General features: G+C 40.2%; 1 long non-coding RNA gene and 1 pseudogene across 1 annotated transcript; one reads left to right on the top strand and one right to left on the bottom strand.

Annotated features, from left to right (window-relative positions):
• Window positions 1-784: 784 nt before the first annotated feature.
• Window positions 785-1,479, bottom strand: LOC119583016 (annotated as a pseudogene).
• Window positions 1,480-18,719: 17,240 nt separating this feature from the next.
• LOC119583146 lies at window positions 18,720-19,439 on the top strand. Its single transcript, XR_005229690.1, has 2 exons — window positions 18,720-19,171; window positions 19,350-19,439. It is a non-coding gene; the product is annotated as an uncharacterized LOC119583146 (long non-coding RNA).
• The last annotated feature ends 1,054 nt before the right edge of the window (window positions 19,440-20,493 follow it).

Below are 20,493 nucleotides of genomic sequence, written 5' to 3'. Positions count from 1 at the left end.
CAGGTCATGAAATACAATTAGGTACTGTGAAAGTTGTCCTGCATTTGTGCATAAGATAATGAATACTGTTCACATGTGAATACTGTTCACACAATTTTCAGTTATATATCCCTGAATTGAAGCATTGTCAAAGAGGTCCAAGTTTAGACTTTATTAGCATAAGTCATAATGGCGTAGCACTTACTGTTACATCTAACTTTGTTTTTAAAGCACTTGCATCTGTTTGACACTTTTTGGGTCCTGTGCAGTTGCATTTGACAAAACCCTGTTCACCACAGTTTGATTGAAAGGTAACAGATACCACCCTGTCGCGAATGATGGAGTCCTCTCCCAGAAGGCGCTGAGGGCATAAGTCAAACTGGTTGCGTGACAGCTTGGCCTTCAGAACTCCTGCCTTGACTAAATGGTGTACATGTCATTTTGGTCACGTTCCAAGATGACACCGAGAATGTTCCGAGGATCACCTCGACCCCTGTCTACCAGTGGAATAGGGACAGCAGCATTGTCAAGTGGTTCTCAAGGTCAATTCGACTCTGTTTGACCATGCGTTCAGCCTGGGCAAGTTGACTCGTATGGGCACCTTTTCTCTGGGCAATGATATTATTTTCTCTGCGACTCAAATCGTTTTCGGGCGATGCACCGGGGTTGACCAAAGTTACTGCTCAGCTGACAGTAGGGCTGATCTCTCTCTGGGTGCTGGAGACTGTTGACTGATGACAGCCACGTTCAGCATCGATGTCAACCTCGGCTGCATGAGAACGACAAGGTACCGGAAGGTTCGGGTCTACGAAGGATGATGGCCACGCTCTGCATCAACGTGAACCTCAGCTGATACAAGTCGGACAGGTACAGGGGTGTTGGGGACTACTGAAGGAGGACTGGGACGTTCCGTATCAAAGTGAACTTCGGCTGATTCAGCACTGGGAACAGGACCTGGTTCATCTCCGTTTTGACCGATGGTGAGTACAGCTAACAGATCATCCTCACACTGCATCCTTTGAATTACCTCATCAGGCAGCAAGGACGATGTCAGACCTACTTTGGCTTCACATCCAAACATGGCTGCATAGGATGATTTGCGAATAACTGCATGGAAGCTGGAATTCTTCTGGAACTGGACAAACTTGATTCCAATGCTCCAATCAGTGGTGTTGTTGTCTCCCATCCATGCAACCAGCATGTCTTTGCTCTTTCCACCGTTTGCTCTTTCCACGGATCCTTGGCTCTGTGGATGTCGAGGCTTTCCATGAACGAGGACAAATTTGGGCCAGATGATTTTCAGCTCACTGATCATTTCGGCTGTGTACTCTCTGACCCATTATCACTCTGTAATATGTACGGAGCTCCGAACAAGAGAAATATGTCAGTGAGATGATGCGCCACTTCTGCTGCACGTTTTGACGACAGCGGACGCAGGACACATAATTTGGTGAGGTGGTCTTGATAGACCATGATCCATTTGTAGGAACCCTGTGCCATCGATTGCATATCAATCAAGTCCACTTGGCCGTGAAAAGAAAACCCGTCTGTCAAGATGGGTCGAACAACCACACCTTTTCTAACTGTCGCTTTCTTTTCTTCTGGCACTCTTCACAGTACGATTTAAACAATTCAAAAGCTTCCCGTGTGATGTTAACGTATTTCTTTGCTGTTTCTTTGATCATGCGATCCCGCCCGCCATGACCTGTAGCGATGTGTGCTCAAACGTTTACGTCATAAGTATCCTCGATGGCGACGTAGTACAGGACCGGTTCATCGTCGCTCTTTCGTTTCTTTATGAGTTTTTCTATATCACCGCAGTGAAGTATCTCATATCTGAAGCAGACATATAAATGTATGCGTCAGTGGCAACTTCGGAAACGCTTTCATACACAGTTAATCTGTTAATTACTATGGTAAACTAAAGAGTGTGTTGCGGGTATCGGAAAAAGACACGAATGTATGCGTCGGAGGCAACTTAGTAACTATTAAAAACCAGCTAATCTTTTGATTAGTATTGAACACCATAGTTTGGGTTGCGATAGTCTCCGAAGTGAGCCTTCATCCCCTGGGGTGCCACAGGTGAGCAATAAGTTATGAATGTGAGAACAACAGTGTATTCCTATAAAATTATCGATTCATACGACAAAAATGTTGATTCGTGCATGACAATCAACACTTAACACATTAATCAATACAATAATACAGCAATACAACAATACAGTTATTTTTCACGAATCCACGGCTCCCCGTTGGTTACCTTATACATGTACTTACTTTGTGAGCAGGTAGTATTCATGGCGACTCTTTGTGCTGTTGCTGGACTTGGAAATATTGCTCCTTCGGTATTAAAACCCTCTTCATCTGCTTATATCTCCGATAAAGTTCGCGCTTGAATATCTCCTCCGTTGTGTCTGCCATGGTTCTGTTCGTAGCTGTGTTGATACTGTCTGATGAACTAAAGAGGGGGGGAGGAGGGGGAGGAATCCTCAGTTCAAGGATGGGAAGGGAAGTTAAGGGTAGTTAGCTGATGATGCAAGATGATGGTAGAGCAATGGAACTTGAAATTTAAGCGAGGAAAGATGATGGTGAAACAAGAACAAAATAACATAATGATATAACACGAGAACATTTTTTTTCGCCTGCCAGGGATTATCATAGCAGGTATGAACCCGCTATGATAGCCTGTTGCAGGTGAGACCCTCGCCTGCCTCCCTTCCAGCTCCTAGGAGCTGAGAGCGAGGTTCAGTGGGTCACTCTTTTGTTTATTTAAACGAGAGGATGAACGAGAACAGGGTGTAGCCGTGTCTGATAAATCTGTTTAGGGCAGGAGACATCCTTTGCTATGTGAGCACGCGTAATGGGCGGTGCTCACCGGGCAGAGGCCCCTCCCTACCCAGCAGATTGTCATTGTTGTTAATCTTGGCCTAATAACATATATGGAAAAGCAACAAAGACATTAAAAACATTAGAAACATTAAACATAAAACACAAAACACAGATCTAAGGGCCGGTCACATTAATCAATTCTGTCCAGGGATCCCTTTACAGAACTGGATGCTGCCCATTCTGTAAACGGATCCGAGATGAAAATCCCTCCGCAGTGTGAAAACGCTCTGTCGGTATTTTATCCCTGCCTAGAGCTGAAATATATTGCCAAAACAAAAACTATAATATAATTACTGGTAAACTCATTGCTTAGAATCTTTAAAAAAATATTATATATCATGATAAAACAAAATTATTAGACACAAAGATATATTGCATCGAACAACGATGTATCATTAATTGTCTATAGATAATTCAGATAAACGTTCATTTGACTAACGAACATAAACATCAACCCACTTCGATACGCTAAAAGTATATAGCTCTCTTCGGAAGTTATTTACGCCTTGTTGGATAAAGTGAAAGTCAAAGAACCGTTGTGGAACTCCATTCATAAGGATTATAAAGCAGGAATGTGAAAAGAACATTAATGGATGAAATAAGCAATACCCGAATTAATACCCGAGCTACGCACATCAACTCTCCACAAATATGCATATTTCACTTTTCCTGATTTGTTATTTTTACCTCACATTCATAATCTAAAATATAGGTAAATCTTAAATATAGGTAAAATCTTAGTTTAGTAATGGTATACAGCAGTAAGCCATATCATATTAGTGTCCGAAGGGACACGGAATATAGTGTGACCAATCCCTCTCTGTAGCTGACCAGACTTCGGCGATCCTATCTGGGGATCCTAGGACAGAATAGACTAGTGTGACCTTCGCTGTAGGGTGAGTGTCTAGCGCATAAACTTGTTAAAGGTAATGTTGTGAATGTAGTGATGTATGATGTATGATAACATGATGTAGTGATATGTGGTGATGATGTCATGAGTGTGTGGGCATGTTGTTAATTTTTGCGCATGAGCGGTGGAAGGTAATTGGGATGGTGGTATGGGTAGGTTATTATGGTGGCTTTTTCGTGTGGAAATCATCCTCCGAACCGAGCGGTCCGAAGGCTTTTTCCTTGCTATGAGGTTTGGTGCGCTGGTTCATGTTGAAGGTAAAATCGAAACGAAGCGAATTATTTACAATTAAAATATAAAAAATACATATATACAAATGAGGATGTGTGGCCAGCGCATAAACTCATTAAAAGGGGTGGTGATGTAGTGAATGTGTCCCCTCTCCCGAAACGAAGGCAAAATGCACGGTCGTGGCTAAAAAGATCGACAAGACGATCCTTCCACGATCGTGTGAATCTATCAGTCACGAAGTATCCGCCAAGAACGGTGTCACTGTCTTGGATGTTTATAAGCCTCCCGAGTCACGAATCGTCAAGATTCGTGTCTCAGCCCAGAGGAAGCCCAGAAACTTCTGTCACGGGGGATCATGATGTTTAATACATCGGTCCCAACTTACAATATTGAGCCAGAATGCTTTATTCAGATTGAACAATGCTTAAAATGCTACCGTTACGACCACAACAAACACACATGTACACACCCGTTGCGGTGGCGAAGGTCACTTCTTCGTCAAATGCAAGGAGACCCTCAAATGCTGCAACTGCGAGGGGTCGCATGTTGCTGTTAGTGGATCCTGTCCCATACGAAAAGAAACCCTGAAGGCAAAACGGAATCAGATTAGGGAAAACAAAAACACTGCTCCTTCCTACGCCACAACAACAGTTACACAACCTGCTCAGACTAGCACACCCAGACGACCTGCATCTACCTCCAGGACAACTCTGCCTCCACCTCCCCAATTCAACAACACTACTCCTAACACAAACCCGAAAATACAAGCCATCTTACGCGTCGCTCCCATCGCAGCAAAATACAATGCCAAGAAATTCGCAAACATTGTCCCTATCATGCTACAGAAAAACTGTTTCCCCAGCATTGTTGTTCCAGAGGAGATCTTCGAAAATGACAATCTATACATTCCTGAGTATGCCACAACACCACAAACCACAGAAACTAAGATGACAAACACTGACCCACAGCCTCATTGCTCCACACAAAGACACCTCGTTTTGCAACCAGCACCACAACGAAACTGTACAAGCACTTAACACTACAAAAAACACCTAACACAAAAGCAAGCAGACCTCACCACCTAACAAGCACGCCAAAAAGACAAAAAGGATCCCCCAGTCCCGCAGCCTCGTCTTCATCGTATGGATGACGCCATCCTTGACGAAGAGAGTAGCGGCTTCAAGATCGACGTCGAAGTCGTTCCCGAAGCCGGGGAAGAGCTCCCTCTCCCCTTGGAGGGAGCCGTTGCCGTGCTCCCATCTAGGGGGCACTTGGGACAGCCTGGGCGTATTGGGAATTGGTCCGCCGATTCCCAGGACTTCCTCCCTGCGTCCTGACCTTGGGGAACCGCTGATCGAGGCTCGATCATGAAACCGCTACCGGGATCAGGTGACGCCACGCAAGGTAAACCCTGGTAAAATGGGTCTACCCTGAGTGGCATGCTAACGATCGTTCAGGCAAATGTAAGGTCATTTTTTACGATCCGTGCATTTTTTACGACTTTCTAGAACAAGAACGTCCGGATGTGGTCCTACTGAATTCTATATCCACCACTAATGGCTATAGAATTCGGCACTATGGTTACACATCCAGGCAATCAGGTTACGGATTGCAAATGGGTTCCTGTATCCTCATAAAATCCACCGTCATGCATGAGTTTCTCACCCTCTCATTACGCCACCCTGACTTCATGGCAGTCAGGTTATTCACCCCACAGCGCCCCATTATCCTTTCCACTGCCTATATAAAATCTAGGACTAATTTACCTCTTGCAGATTTCAACAAATTGTTTAATTATACAAACCTCCCAGTCTCCTTTGCCGGAAATATCAACGCTGCCTACACGACACTACACCACAGCACTACCAATGCTCATGGTAGGCAAACTCTATTTTATCTTTGAAACCAAAAGACTCCACTACATAGGACCCGGTCCGAACGTTGGTTCAGGCCACATACTCATCATAATAAAAATTTCCACATCACCAATACAAAACAAAGAAAGACGATCTTTCCAGTATAAACAAGCAGACTGGGAGTCGTTTAAATCTAAATTAAATGATCATAACTTTGAATTTAATCTTGAAGGACTTGATTCCCAAACAATAGATGGGCATTGGAATTACATCTTCTCCTGTATCGCCTCAACTATGCTGAGCACCATCCCCAGGTCTCAGTATATAACACGCATATCATTTCAGCCATCTGAAAGGACAAAACGTCTCCTGACCTGTTTTCGAGGTCGTTTCACTCAAAATTTAAACAGATTAAACCATGTTCGATGGGACTTATCTATTTTAAGAAGACACGTCATCGATAGTCTTGATAACGACCGACAAAAATATTGGACAAATTTAGTAAACAAAAGTAGAATGCAACAGAGTTCGCAATCCACGGGAATTTTGGCAAAAAAATTAAACAACTTAAAGGTAGTAACTTCCCCTCCTTCTCCCACCTCATTCACAATAACGTAAAAGTCTCAGATCCCGTGGATGTTATTAAAATTTTTGAAGAACACTGGGCCCAAGTTTTCTACCCTCACCCTCCTCATCCCCTGTTCACTCACAAAATTCAAGAAATTGATACCTCGAGTCAAGAGAACAGGGTAGAAACTAACCCAGAGCTAATTATCCGACTGGATAGGCTGGGCGACACCTGCGTGTGAGGAAGTAAAAGAAAAAATAAAGAGGTATCCTCGTTAGGCACCAGGCTCCTCACAGATCGAACGCGACGCTCTTATTCACCTTCCTGATAACATTATACAAACTTTGACTCACCTTTACAACGCCTCTCTCGCTTCCGGCTATTTTCCCTCTCCCTTTAAGACTGCTTTAGTGGCCCTCATTCCTAAGCTACAAAAAGACCTGACTGACCCCAAGAGTTACTGCCCTATTAGTCTACTCGAGACATTAGGCAAAATTTTCGAAAAAATCATAAACACTCGATTAAGGTGGTATCTCGAAGACCATAACCTTCTCTCCCACAAACAATTCAGCTTTCGCTTGCATCGCTCGACGCAGGACGCACTCAACATCATCACGAAGTACATAAACAACAACAAAGACCGACAACTAAAGACTGTTCTTGCCACCAAAGATGCTGAGCGAGCCTTCGACACGGTCTGGCATGCTGGCCTGAAGTACAAGCTGTACACCAAATTTAACTTTCCACCTCAAATTAAAAAATTACTCTGCAGTTTTCTTGACAACCGCAGGTTAAAATTAACATTTCAAAATAAAGTTTCAGGCACAATTTCAGTGCATTCTGGAGTACCTCAGGGCAGCATACTCAGCCCAACACTTTATACATTATACACAAACGACCTTGCAGATCCCACACACACAGACTCACTCACTATCCTCTATGCTGACGACTGTACGCACCTAGCTCGACACAATGCGCTTTCAGGTGTCGTTCAGCGCATTAATGACGAACTCGACACCGTCTCGAGATGGGAGCATAAATGGCGTATCAAGACTAACGCGACAAAACCACGAAAACTTCCTCCTTACCACAACATTTACCTCAACACCTTCGACAGACTACAAGCACCTCTCCAAATCAGATCCTCTTGTACCATTCTTGGTTTAACCTTTGATATCCATTTTCGATTTCCTTTACATATTGATTCAAAGACCGCCTTGGCAAGAAAAACCTTACATTCGCTTTATCGATTTAAAAGTGCGGCCCCACGCACTAAGCTGCATCTATACAAAACAGTAATCAAACCTCTCCTCACATACACACCACTTGCACTCACACAAATAGCATACGCTAGCAAGCGCAAACTCCAGCTTGTTCAGAATAAAGCACTCAGATGGATCTATATGGTAAGGGATCAATTTATTACAACATCTGAACTCCACAGGGAAGCTTCTCTGCTTCCTCTGAACATCGAGTGGCGTAGGTTGGTCTGTAAACAGACCGACACACTCCGTGCTTGACATACCGACTGGCTAGATAGACTCAACACCATCTTTCGTTCCGGCTGGAGATCGGGATTAGGCCATGATCTTTTTTTCTTTGACATAGGACGAAGAAGTGGATGCATTTTTTAGGTTCGGCCTTCATTTTCGTTTTTCCCCTTCCCCCATCCCTTTTGTTTGTTTTGTTTTGCTTTTGTTTGTCTTTCCCGTTTTTAAATAACTTCACCTGACGCTTTGTGACTGCCATACCTCACCCCCGCTTCCTCATTATCCTTCGCCATAGCGTGGACCCAACATCCTTTATCCTCCCCCACCATCCCACTGGTTTCGGTTTCCGGCACGTGACACTTGCTGCTAGTACTCGTGCCAGGACCATAAATCCTTTGTCGTAAGGATTTATGCGAGCCGAGGAAAGAAGTGTCACGGCCAGTGGTGTTAATCCAACCGTGACGTGGCCGTCAGGGCCGTGTCTCTCCTTAAGCCCTGCTGCCGACGAAGGGGAACCTTTTGTTGACACAGGAGGGAATGGCCAGCCCCTGACTAGCGACCACCTCCGTGCTTCAACCTACTTCAACAGCACAGGTTAGCCGAGGGATAGCCCTGGAGCCATGGTCGAAGAGGCCGTGCCCAGAGCACACCACAGATGGCGCCTAAACTGTTAACTTTTATCCCATCCTCCCCGATTAGCCGAAAATCCCGCTGCTGTTCGCTGTAGCGGGGTCCCGGGCCGCGCGCCCTGACCCGCTTCCCATGAGAACGCCGCGAGCACGCGACCTCCAGTGCGGGCACGCGCTCAAGGTCGTAGGGTATCCGTCCTTACGCACCGAGAGATGGCCGGACCCCCTCGACGCGGATTCGTGTGGCGGAGGGGAAGCAAGTACGCCCGAGGACACACGCACCGAACACAAAGGAATCAAGATGGCACAGGGCCACCCTCACCCTTTTCCTTCTTTCAAAGAACCCACTACAACTATTACCCCAAACTTTACCCTACGTGCTGGGATAAGCCCCAGCTCCTTTTCTTCTACTATAATTCATTTTCCTCCCCCCCCTATCCTTCCCCTATCCCCTATTCTTCCTTCCCACTCTTCTTTCCAAACTTTTGTCTTTGTGAATGTGGTGATGTATGGTGTATGATAACATAATGTAGCGATATGATGTGGTGATATCGTGAGTGTGTGGGCATGTTGTTACCTTCTGCGCATGAGCGGTAAGTTTATTTACCACCTTGGCTATCTCCTCAGGCGTGGGCAATCATGATTACAGTTTTACATATATATGACATAGTACAGTAGTCTGTAAACTACTGTAATTGTACAAGGTAAAATAGAAATAGAAATCATACATCATACAAAAATCATTACTTTCATATGCTTTTGCCACTGTGTTTGAATAGCACTGTCATTTGCCTACGGTAGTTATACATAGTAAATTTAGGGTATAGTACGAGTATATCTTCCAATGTATCAGAGGAAATGAAATATTCACATAGTTCTTTATACCTCATGTTAGGTGTTCTGAAAGGCTGTATCACATGACATTCCGAGATATAGTGCTCAAGCGTTCGTTTGTTTTCTTCGTTACACAGTCTACATCTAGATTCATCTGCACTTCTTGCACCGTGCAGTTGCCAGTACATTCTGTAACCTAAACGTATTCTGGAATAACCACGTCACACTGTCTAGTTTGACTTTGGTGCCACCATATGAAGGCTTGCCATCTCTCTACTGATCATAGTGCCTTATGATACAGCTTTCAGGCCTTTGAGTGTTAATCAGATCTACTAGTTCTTCCTTATGAAAACTTTTCAATATATGTGCAACCCTAGCAAGAGGCATCCCAAGATCTATGTTCACAGTATCCTTGCTGCAAGCTTCTTTCGCCACTTTGTCTACGTGGTCGTGCTTGCGTATGCCAACATGAGATGGTACCCATACAAACTGAATGTTGAAATTACGCTCTGTTGCATAGGTTACGTTACGCTTAATGCAACTCACAATTTCCTCATCGCCACCTGCTTTGAAAGAATTTAGCGTCCGAAAAGCACTTTGAGAGTCACAGAAAACTATTCCAGAGCCCCTAGACATTAAGAATTCCTTGCGAGGAGTATACCTGCCAGCTCCGTTTGTGTAGTGCTGGCTCAGTTTTGTATTCTCATATTAACTTGATGTTGTAGTAAGCCATTTTTGTATACAGCGCAAGCACAACCAGATTTGTATCCAGACTGATAGGGTCCGTCGGCGTAAGACTCGCCCATAGATTCTGTGTTCCTTTACCGTTGCTAGCGCAATTTGTTTCAACACACAGTTATGCACCCTGTTTTTTTGTAGTAGACATGTAAGGTGCACGATCAGTGTTGAATTCTTCCATGGTGGAATGGATCGACCTTTTGGTATTTTACTAATTGGAACATTGAGTTTTATAATGTTCATGGAGATTTTGTATATCAGAGGGCGCGTGTGTGTGTGATTAGTCACGTCTACTTGCGTGATTTTATGTTGCAGTTGTTTTTGGAAATCTGAGAGATACGAGGGTTCCCTCAGACCTTTGACCCCAAATATGGTGGAAATAAATATTATTCTATCAGAAATGGATGGTAAGTTTAATTCTGATCTGAAGTTCACTATCCTTGCTGTTCTCGTGGCGCCGAGGATAATCCTCATAGCTTCATTTTGCACTACCTCCAAGCTACCTATTTCTGATTCCTTACACTGCAACAAGTGCAGTGCATGGTAGTCTACAACTGACCTTATAAAGGCCAAGTAAAACAGTCTAGCGAGCTTAACATTGATGCCATGTTCTCTTCCGACAAGAACTTTCAAAGGTTTCAATCTCTCCCAGAGTCTCTTCTTTAGAGAGAAGACCAGGTCTGCATCATTTACATTCACCCCGAGATATTTATACTTGTGGCATGTCAAGCTCCTGGTCACCTAGCGAAAAGTGGTTGGGGTATGATATATGGGTTGAGAGCCATTGTTTTCTCAGCAGAGATGACTAATCCACACTCATGAGCCTTTGTTGTGATTCTGTCGAGGATTATTTGCATCCTCTCTTGTGATGATGCTCTGACGCGTATGTCATCAGCGTAGCATATAATGGATTCACCATCCCCGAGTGGGATATCTGCCACCAGCTTGTGCATGAGGACATTGAACAGCATAGGGCTGAGAACTCTCCCTGTGGCGTCCCAAGTTTAAAAGACTGTGAAGTGTAACTTCTCACTCCCCTGAACAGGACACTTGCAGATCTGTTCAAAAGATACATTCTAATCCAGTTCAATACCTTACCCCAGATGCCAAAGCTTACTAATTGTTCTAGGATAACTTTTCTGTTTGCAATGTCAAAAGCTGACTTAAGGTCAAGAAAAACAGTGTGCTTCCCTGGATTAGAGCTTGAAAAGTACTCTGTAAAGCAGTGTTGTGTGCTACGTCCGATAGAAATTCGTACAGTTTGTGAGATAATTTACCTTGTAACCTGTACCTGAGTCTGTTCAAAATTATCCTTTCTAGAACTTTGCATACACATGAGGGTTTAAAGAAATTGGTCGGTATTTATCAGTGTTTGATTTCGGTATAGGGATGATTAGACTGGTGTCCAGGGGCCAGGCAGAATACCTTGTGACAAACTTAACATGTATAGATGCAAAAGGGGATTACCAGGTACCTGAGCTATAAGGCGGAGGACACTTTAGGTAATTCCATCCTCACCTGAGGCGAACGCTTTTCCTTTGATCAGTGCATTGTTCAGTTCCCACTCAGAGGTCTCAACAAAGTATGAGGGGTCAGTATCAGAAATTCCAATCTCAATGGCAAATGTGTGTGCAATTTTAGATTGACTAAGGTGATCCTGAATATTTGTGGGAAGTGAGCTCATTTGGACGCTCCAGCCCATTGACTAAGGAGCATTGTAAGTGTGGTAGCCCAATTAAGAAAGTAAAGATGAATGAAAATGTTTTAAAAGACTATATTTCAAAGTCGAATACATAGACGGGTATTGGAACGTGGTTGTTTACTTCACAGCAGCTTGTGGTCGCCTAACAGCACCAGGCCCTATTGTAGGGGTTTGGAGTAATTACATTCTTTGTACTAGTTCATCCAACCTATTATTGTAATTTTATGTTTTAAAAAGTTTGTTAGCATTCAGTGATGTGCTTCAATTGAATTAAGTGCATGAATTATTGCAAGTTTAACAGTATATATGACCATGTGGCCACAGTTGTTATAGCCACAGTTGTTATATTCCACGTTGTTTTGTTTACAGTTTTACGTATGAGTACGGACATGGAAGATGAGGATGAATATGTGGAAATTGTATTTCATCAGTTATGGAGAATAAAGGAAGAAGCAACAAGAATTGTTTTTCTCCCAGAATCCATTGAAGTATTCATTCAGTAAACAAATTCCAACAAAAAGGGCGAGGCCGCAGCGACACCCCAGTAAAACTCCACCCCAGTAAAACTCCACGACAGTAAAACTCCACCCCAGTAAAACTCCATCCCAGTATAACTCCACGACAGTTAAATCTCCACCCAAGTAAAACACCATGAAAGCTTAACTCCAGTCTAGCAAAATCCAACAGCGTCGTCAGTGAAATCCATCAACAGTAAATACAAGCCATGTCAAATTTCATTCAGAAATATGAAACAAAGGTGTCATCCAAAGAAGGCAGTACTACACAGTTGCATAACAAGCCTACAGCTTCTAGCAGTACAGTTGTTATTTGCTGCAGCGCCAGTAGAGCAGTTGATTCCCCCAGCAGTCAATGTGTGATCTTAACTAGTTTCATCCACCGAGAACATTCCAAGAACAGGACCAGAAGTGACAGCACAGCAAAAGACAACAGTATTCACCAGAAGGTTATTTACATTCCCACTGTTGATCTGTAGTTTAAAATAAGGTAACTGCAGACAGGTAATAGTTTATGTGGGTTAACTGGTCTGTTGCAGTACTGGTATATTTATAATTGCTGTTTTGTTTAGTCACCATGAGTCACACTGTTGTAGTTGAAAACCCTGAAGGGTTAGAGTTGCATGAGAATGTTATTCAGAATGAACCTATGTAAGATCTAGAACTAGACTCAAAAGGGATTTGAATATGAAGTCGATGTCTGTACGACAATTTTTTTGAGTGCAAATTCTGCTTGGAAAAGAGTTTACATTGAGATAAATAATAGATTAGATGATCTAGAATTAATCAAATTAAGGAAGCTAGGATTTCACTAGTAACCAAGTTTGAAGCTGTGCAGAATGCATATGATAGATAAGAAGCTCTGGAGCCTTCTAATAAATTTTCAGATCAATATATTAATGTGAGGAAGACACACAAAGGCTTATATTTGATATAAGAGAAAGGTCAAAACAGTTTTTACAAGTTGCAGGTAGTACCAGGAGTAGTGGACATTCTAGCGTTCAAGTATTTCTTCATCAAAAAGTAGAAAGAATTAATTGAGAAGTTAGCAAAGTTAGACTTGGAAATGTTGAAAGTCAAAAATGAAATTCAAAATGTAAAACTAGAAGAATCAGGGGTTGAGAGTAAGCAAGATTATACAAGAAGTATGTGGAGTCCCATTTTGAAACATTGCCACACAATAAGCATTCTGTATTGAGAGTAAAGTTAAATCAAATGAAGAATATGATGGAGTGCAAATTAGTAAGAAAGAAGATTGAGAGAGAGACTAAACCTTGATGATGAATATGTGAGTAATCTGAATCCTAAAGTTAATTCATTTTTTCCAAAGAATGAGGTGTTAGTTAATCAAAAAGATGAAATTTCTTGTTCAGGAGAACAGAAGAAAAGGATGCTATCCAACAATTAGTCGAAATTCTTTGTGCTAGGCAAATTAGTGACTCACTTCCTAGGCCTGAACCAGAAGTTTTCAAAGGTGACATACTTCACTATTCAATGTGGGTAAAGTCGTTTGAGACTTTAATTGAGTCAAAAACTAAAGTGGCAGCTGAAAGAATGTATTATTTAAGCAAATATACAGATGGAGAAGCAAAAGAAGTTATAAGTGAACTTTGTTATTAGATACTACTGAAGCGTACCATAAGGCTAGAAAGCTTTTAAAACAAGATTTGGTAATGCCTTTGTAATTGCTAATGAATATAGAAAGAAATTACATGAGTGACCAAGGATTCCTCTGAATGATGGACCAGCTTTGATGAAACTTTCTGATTTCTTGGAGACATGCAAGACAGCATTGAGTAATATTCAATATTTGAATATATTAAATGATTCCAAAGAGAATCAGAGAATATTACAAAATTGCCACATCCTATAGTTGAAAGATGGAATACAATTGTTGATAAAGAGCTATATAAAGCCAGTGAACTTGATGATGAGAGTGATGATGGCTTATTATATTCAGCAGAATTTCCCTCATTCACGAATTTTGTACATTTGTCAGAAAAGAGCTTCAAAAGCATGCAACCCAATAACTTCAATCACTGCAGTTCAAGATAAAGTGTTAGAGGTAATGTAACTGTAAATGTTCAAAACAAAAGTCAAGGTCAGTGAGAGCTTTGTCACAGAAACCAAAGAAATTAATAATAAAATGAGTGACAACAGTAGATTTGCTTGCCCATTTTTGCAGTCAGATAAATAACCTTAATAACTGTAGTAAGTTTTTAAATTAGATTTGAAAGACAAAAAGAATTTTGTTGATAAAAACAATTATGTAGAGGTTGTCTAAAGAGAGGACACATATCAAGATATTGCCATCGAAGGAGCAAATGCAAACTTGTAATAGATTACATCCTACTTCTCTTCATGATGATGCACTAATACAAAAGAACAGATGGAGTCTGAAAATAAAGTTCAAGTTAAGGAACAGAAAAAGAGGCTGTTTCTAATACAATTAAAGTTAACAAGTGTATTGTTATGGATGTTAACTCAATGATAGTTTCCTGTGTGGTTGCACCATAAAAGTGACGAGCAGAAAAAAAGTCTTGGTGTATGCATTACTTGATGATCAGTCTGATGTATGTTTTATTAAAACAGTGCTCTAGTTAAGTTAGGCGTTGTGGAACAAAGATTCATCTAAGATTAGCTACTATGAATGGTGAACAACTGTTACATGCTCTAAAACTTGTGGTCTAATTGTAAAGGGTGTGTATGAAAATAGAGATGTACCATTGGCCTCATACTTATTCTAGAGAAATAATTCCTTGCAGGCGAGATCAAATACCAAGACCTGAAACTGCCAGAGAGTGGCCACATTTGGAAAGAATAGTTGAGAAACTGATGCCTTACAATGATATGTAGAAGTAGGACTCCTGATATGGTCTCAGTTGTATTAAGGCAATTACGCCAAAGGAAATCATTACTGGCAATGACAATGATCCCTATGCAAAACGAACTAATCTTGGTTGGGTATTGCAGGTAAAGTCAGAGGTATTGATCCAAAGGAGGTAGATGTAGTCACAGTACCAGAACAATGATTCAAGAAGTAATAATTAACCATGAGAAAAAATGTTGTCTTCTCACAGTGCCTATAAAGGTTAAAGAGATTATTAATCCTGAGCAAGTAAAAAATGTTTGAACTTGATTTTAATGAAGTAAATGATGATTACCCTATTTCTCAAGATGATAAAATGTTTATGAAAAGAATGAGAGAAGGAATTCATCAGGTTGACAGAGGTCATTATGAAATGCCTCTGCCTTTAAAGAATGTAGATTTCAAGTTCCCAAATAATAGAGCTGTAGTTTTGCACAGGTGAATGAATCTTAAGAAAAATTCAGGCAGAAGAAAGGTTACTATGAAGATTATGTCAAATTTATGAATGATCTCATAGAGAAAGGTTATGCAGAACCAATCCCAAAGGAAGAATTAAGTAAGGATGATGCAAAGTTGGTATATTCCACATCATGGTGTTTACCATCCCAAAAGGCCAGGAAAAATAAGAGTAGTTTTTGACTGCAGTGCTCGCTATCACAAGTATCACTTTTGAAAGGTCCAGACTTAACAAATAATCTTACAGGAGTACTGTGTAGATTTCGCCAGAACCAGTAGCATTTATTTGTGACATCAAGCAAATGTACCATCAGTTAAAGTTGAATGTCAGAACAGAGATTTACTTAGGTTCTTGTGGTGGAAAATGGCAATTAGAAGATGAAATAATGGAATTTAGAATGACAGTTCATCTTTTTGGAGCACTTCATCTCCTAGTGTTGCCAAACTTTGCATTAAAGATGGTAGCAGATCAGTATGAACAAGACTAGGGTCAAGAGACAGCCAAATTTGTCAGAGACAATTTTTATGTAGACGATGGGTTAATGTCAGTGTCAACAGTAGCTGAAGCTATTAATTTGATTGACAAAAGTAAGAGATTATGTAAATTAGCAGGTTTCACATTGCACAATTTTCCTCAACAAAAAGGAAGTAATTTCTGCTATTAGTCCAGAAGTAATGTCTGACAACATTAAAAGTCTTGACTTGACAAAGGATACACTACCATAGAAAGAACACTTGGATAGAATGGTGCATAGAATCTGATACATTTCAATTCAGAGTTAATTTCAGTAGCAGCCTTTAACTAGAAGAGGCATTTTGTCAACAGTAAGCTCAATATTTGATCCCTTGGGACTAGTATCTCATTGATTCTATTAGGAAATAATACTCCAGGATTTATGTAGGGGTAAAGTAGAATGGGATGATCCTGTGCCTGATCACATTAAACCCTTGTGGGAAAAATGGAGAAATGAATTATGTGAGTTGCAGAACCTTAAGTTGTCAAGATGTTATAAACCAGAAGGCTTTGGAGAAGTTATATCAGTAGAGTTACACCATTTTTCAGATGCTTGTCAAGATGGCTATGGACAGTGTTCATATATTAGATTTGTAAATGTTAATGATGAAGTTCATTGTTATTTAGTTATGTCCAAGTCTAGAGTTACTCCATTGAAAGCTGTTACTATTCCAAGATTGGAACTGACAGCAGCAGTTGTGTCAACTAAAGTAAGTGTTATGTTAAGAAAGGAACTTGATTTTCAAAATATAAAGGAAATATTTTGGACAGATAGTAAAGCAGTCTTGGGATACATTTCAAATGACGCCAAAAGGTTTCATGTTTTTGTTGCGAATAGAGTTCAATATATTAGAGATAGGACTGATCCTATTCAGTGGAATTATGTACAGTCAGAGTCAAATCCAGCAGACTATGCTGCCCGTGGACTTTGTGTTAAAGAATTAATTAATAATTTGATGTGGTGGAATGGTCCAAAGTTTCTCTGGAAGAAACTTGATAATTGTGGAAGTTCCTGTGAACAAAGATCCATTTTAGAGGATGATCCATAAGTCAAGAAAGTGTCGTTTGTAGTAACTTCAAAGAGAGAAGTACCATTTCTTGATAGATTAAAATATTTTTCAGATTGGTTTAGAGCTAAAAGAGCTACAGCATTGTGTTTAAGACTACAAAGTAAGTATAAGAAAACCACAGAAACATCTGAGGAGAAAATTGATAAGAAGATATATGTAACATTTAGTCCTGTGACAGTTTCCAGAGCTTGAAAGGCGAGAAAGTAATAATAAAGGAACTTCAGAGTAAACACTATGCAGATGAAAAAAGGGTTCTTCAAACAAAGGAGAATGTCCTTAATAAAACAAGCAGTTTGTACAAATTAGATCCATTTATGGATACAGATGGAATCATAAAGGTACGAGGAAGACTTAGTCAAACAAACTTGAATGAAGCAAGTAGACATCCTGTAATTTTACCAGTAAATGCCACATATCAGATTGCTGATTTGTCACTATCACCAAAGGGTTTACCATCAAGGTCGTGGCATAACTTTAAATGAAATAAGATCAGCAGGTTACTGGATTGTAGGAGGATCATCTATGGTAGCTAAGCACATTAGAAACTGTATTGTTTGTAAGAAATCAAGAGGTAAAACACTTGACCAAAAAATGTCAGATCTGCCAAAGGACAGACTTGAACCATCTCCATTTACTTATTGTGCTGTAGATTATTTGGTCAATTTTATGTGAAGATAAGACGCAGTGAAGTCAAGAGATATGGAGCATTGTTCACATGCTTAGTTTCAAGAGCTATTCACCTAGAAGTTGTTGAATCTATGGATACTGATTCTTTTCTTAATGCTTATCGTCGTTTTGTTGGTAGAAGAGGGCCAGTACGTCAGTTGAGATCAGATAGAGGTACAAATTTTGTAGGTGCCAAGAATGAACTTGAGATTTGCTTAAAGGAAATGGATCAAACAAAAATAAGCAATGTAATGTTAAAGGACAATTGTGATTGGATTAATTTTAAAATGAATGTGCCTTATGCTAGTCATATGGGAGGTGTATGGGAGAGACAGATTCGCACTGTACGGAACATATTGTCTGTGATACTTTGTCAGCATGGAAATCAGTTAGATGATGATTCATTACAAACATTTATGGTTGAAGCAGAATCCATTGTCAATAGTCGTCCATTGACACTGGACAGTATTAATTCAATAGAGAATTTGGATCCTCTAACTCCCAACCATCTTTTGACAATGAAATCAAAGGTTGTATTGCCACCACCAGGTAATTTTCAAAATAATGATTTATATTCAAGGAAATTACAGTATTTAGCCAATGTGTTTTGGTCTAGATGGAAGAAAGAGTTTTTACAATCTCTTCAATCTAGAGATAAGTGGATTAAACCAGAAGAAATGTAAAAATAGGAGATATTGTGATTGTAAAGGATCAAATGAAACTAGAAACTATTGAAAATGGGTCGTTTGTAAGTGAAGTAATTTGTGATGAAGATGGACATGTAAGGAAAACAAAGATATGATGTCTGATTCATGTCTTGATAAGAATGGTAAAATGATTAAAGAATTTACTTATGTTGAGAGACCTATTCATAGACTAATTATGTTATTAGAATATAAGGTTTATTTGAGTTAACTTAATGTACTTTATATCCAGGGAAGTCCCCGCCAAAGAGCTTTATTTTATTTGTGATACCTCAGAAGATTAATGTTTTATTTTTGTATTTACTTTCAAGAAAGAAGGTTTTATAAAGAAAATAGTTTTAAGGTAGTATAATGTTAATTGTAAATTGTAAACAATTTAGGGGAGCCATGTAAGTGTAGTAGCCCAATTAAGAAAGTAAAGATGAATGAAAATGTTTTAAATGACTATATTTCAAAGTCGAATACATAGACGGGTATTGGAACGTGGTTGTTTACTTCAACGGCAGCTGTGGTCGCCTAACAGCACCAGGCCCTATTGTAGGGGTTTGGAGGTAAATTACATTCTTTGTACTAGTTTATCAAACCTATTATTGTAATTTTATGTTTTAAAAATGTGTTAGCATTCAGTGATGTGCTTCAATTGAATTAAGTGTATGAATTATTGCAAGTTTAACAGTATATATGACCACGTGGCCACAGTTGTTATATTCCACGTTGTTTTGTTTACAGTTTTACGTATGAGTACGGACATGGAAGATGAGGATGAATATGTGGAAATTGTATTTCATCAGTTATGGAGAATAAAGGAAGAAGCAACAAGAATAGTTTTTCTGCAGAATCCATTGAAGTATTCATTCAGTAAACAAATTCCAACAAAAAGGGCGAGGCCGCAGCGACAAGCATATCTGCTTATGCAAGAGGACTATGGAACTGCGGGGTGTTAGTTGGTTTGCTTGAAATATGATTTTTTTTTTTTTTTTTTTTTCAGACCTCCGACATTGAGGTGTTATTGTTAATGCTTTGTAGGAACTGTTCAAAGTGTTCATTTCTGAAATGAGTTTTTAATTCCCCTAGGTTTTTTGTTAGTCTTAAGAAACTGAATAATTATCCTGCTTGTAGATATCATAAAGCTCCTGAACTCGCTTTAGTTCCCTTAATAATGCAGGGTCACCGACCCACTTAGGTTTTTTGGAGTGTTGTGAGTTGTTGTTCTTGAAGGTTTTCTTTGGACAGACCCAAGTGTTGTAGTAATCAGTGATCATTATTGTCATGTCCATGGAAAATTTATCAACACTTGTTACTGTTTAATCATTATACCAGTCATAGATACGTGATTTAAAGTGGTGCTCAAGGTAAGGGGAAATAAAAATTTTGAGCCCATTTGTTTTTGTTGACTGAGTATTATCAACAGCGTATCTCATTACTATTGCAAAGTGGTCACAGATTAGCTCTGTTGCAAGCATGCTTCTGACGTTTTCATGCGCAAGATCCCTTCCTATTACATAATCTAGCCTGCCCCCGCCACGTAAGTTTGTTTGCCTGTCTGTATCATATACTGTCATACATCTATTGTTCACAAAATGTTGGAACTCCTCGCCATTTTCATTGCATTGACTATCACCAAATGTATAATGTCTAGCATTAAAATCTCCATGCATATTGTGCCGTGATTCTGAAAGTTGGGCAGTGCTTCAGTCTGACACTTCCTACACCTTGCGTATACATTGTAGAGAGAAAAACCCAGAGGCTGTTCGAATATGTAAATGCTGATATTATTGTCATTAGATTTCTTCACCAATTTATGCGGTTGGTGTCACTAAGTCAATAGGCCTGTCATTCCTGTGTTCGTATAGGAGTGGTACCCTCTAATTCT

Source organism: Penaeus monodon, chromosome 16 (assembly GCF_015228065.2).
Source record: "Penaeus monodon isolate SGIC_2016 chromosome 16, NSTDA_Pmon_1, whole genome shotgun sequence".
NCBI classification, from domain to species: domain Eukaryota; kingdom Metazoa; phylum Arthropoda; class Malacostraca; order Decapoda; family Penaeidae; genus Penaeus; species Penaeus monodon.
Note: the sequence above shows the minus strand (reverse complement) of the source record. Positions and strands in the feature narration are given on the sequence as shown.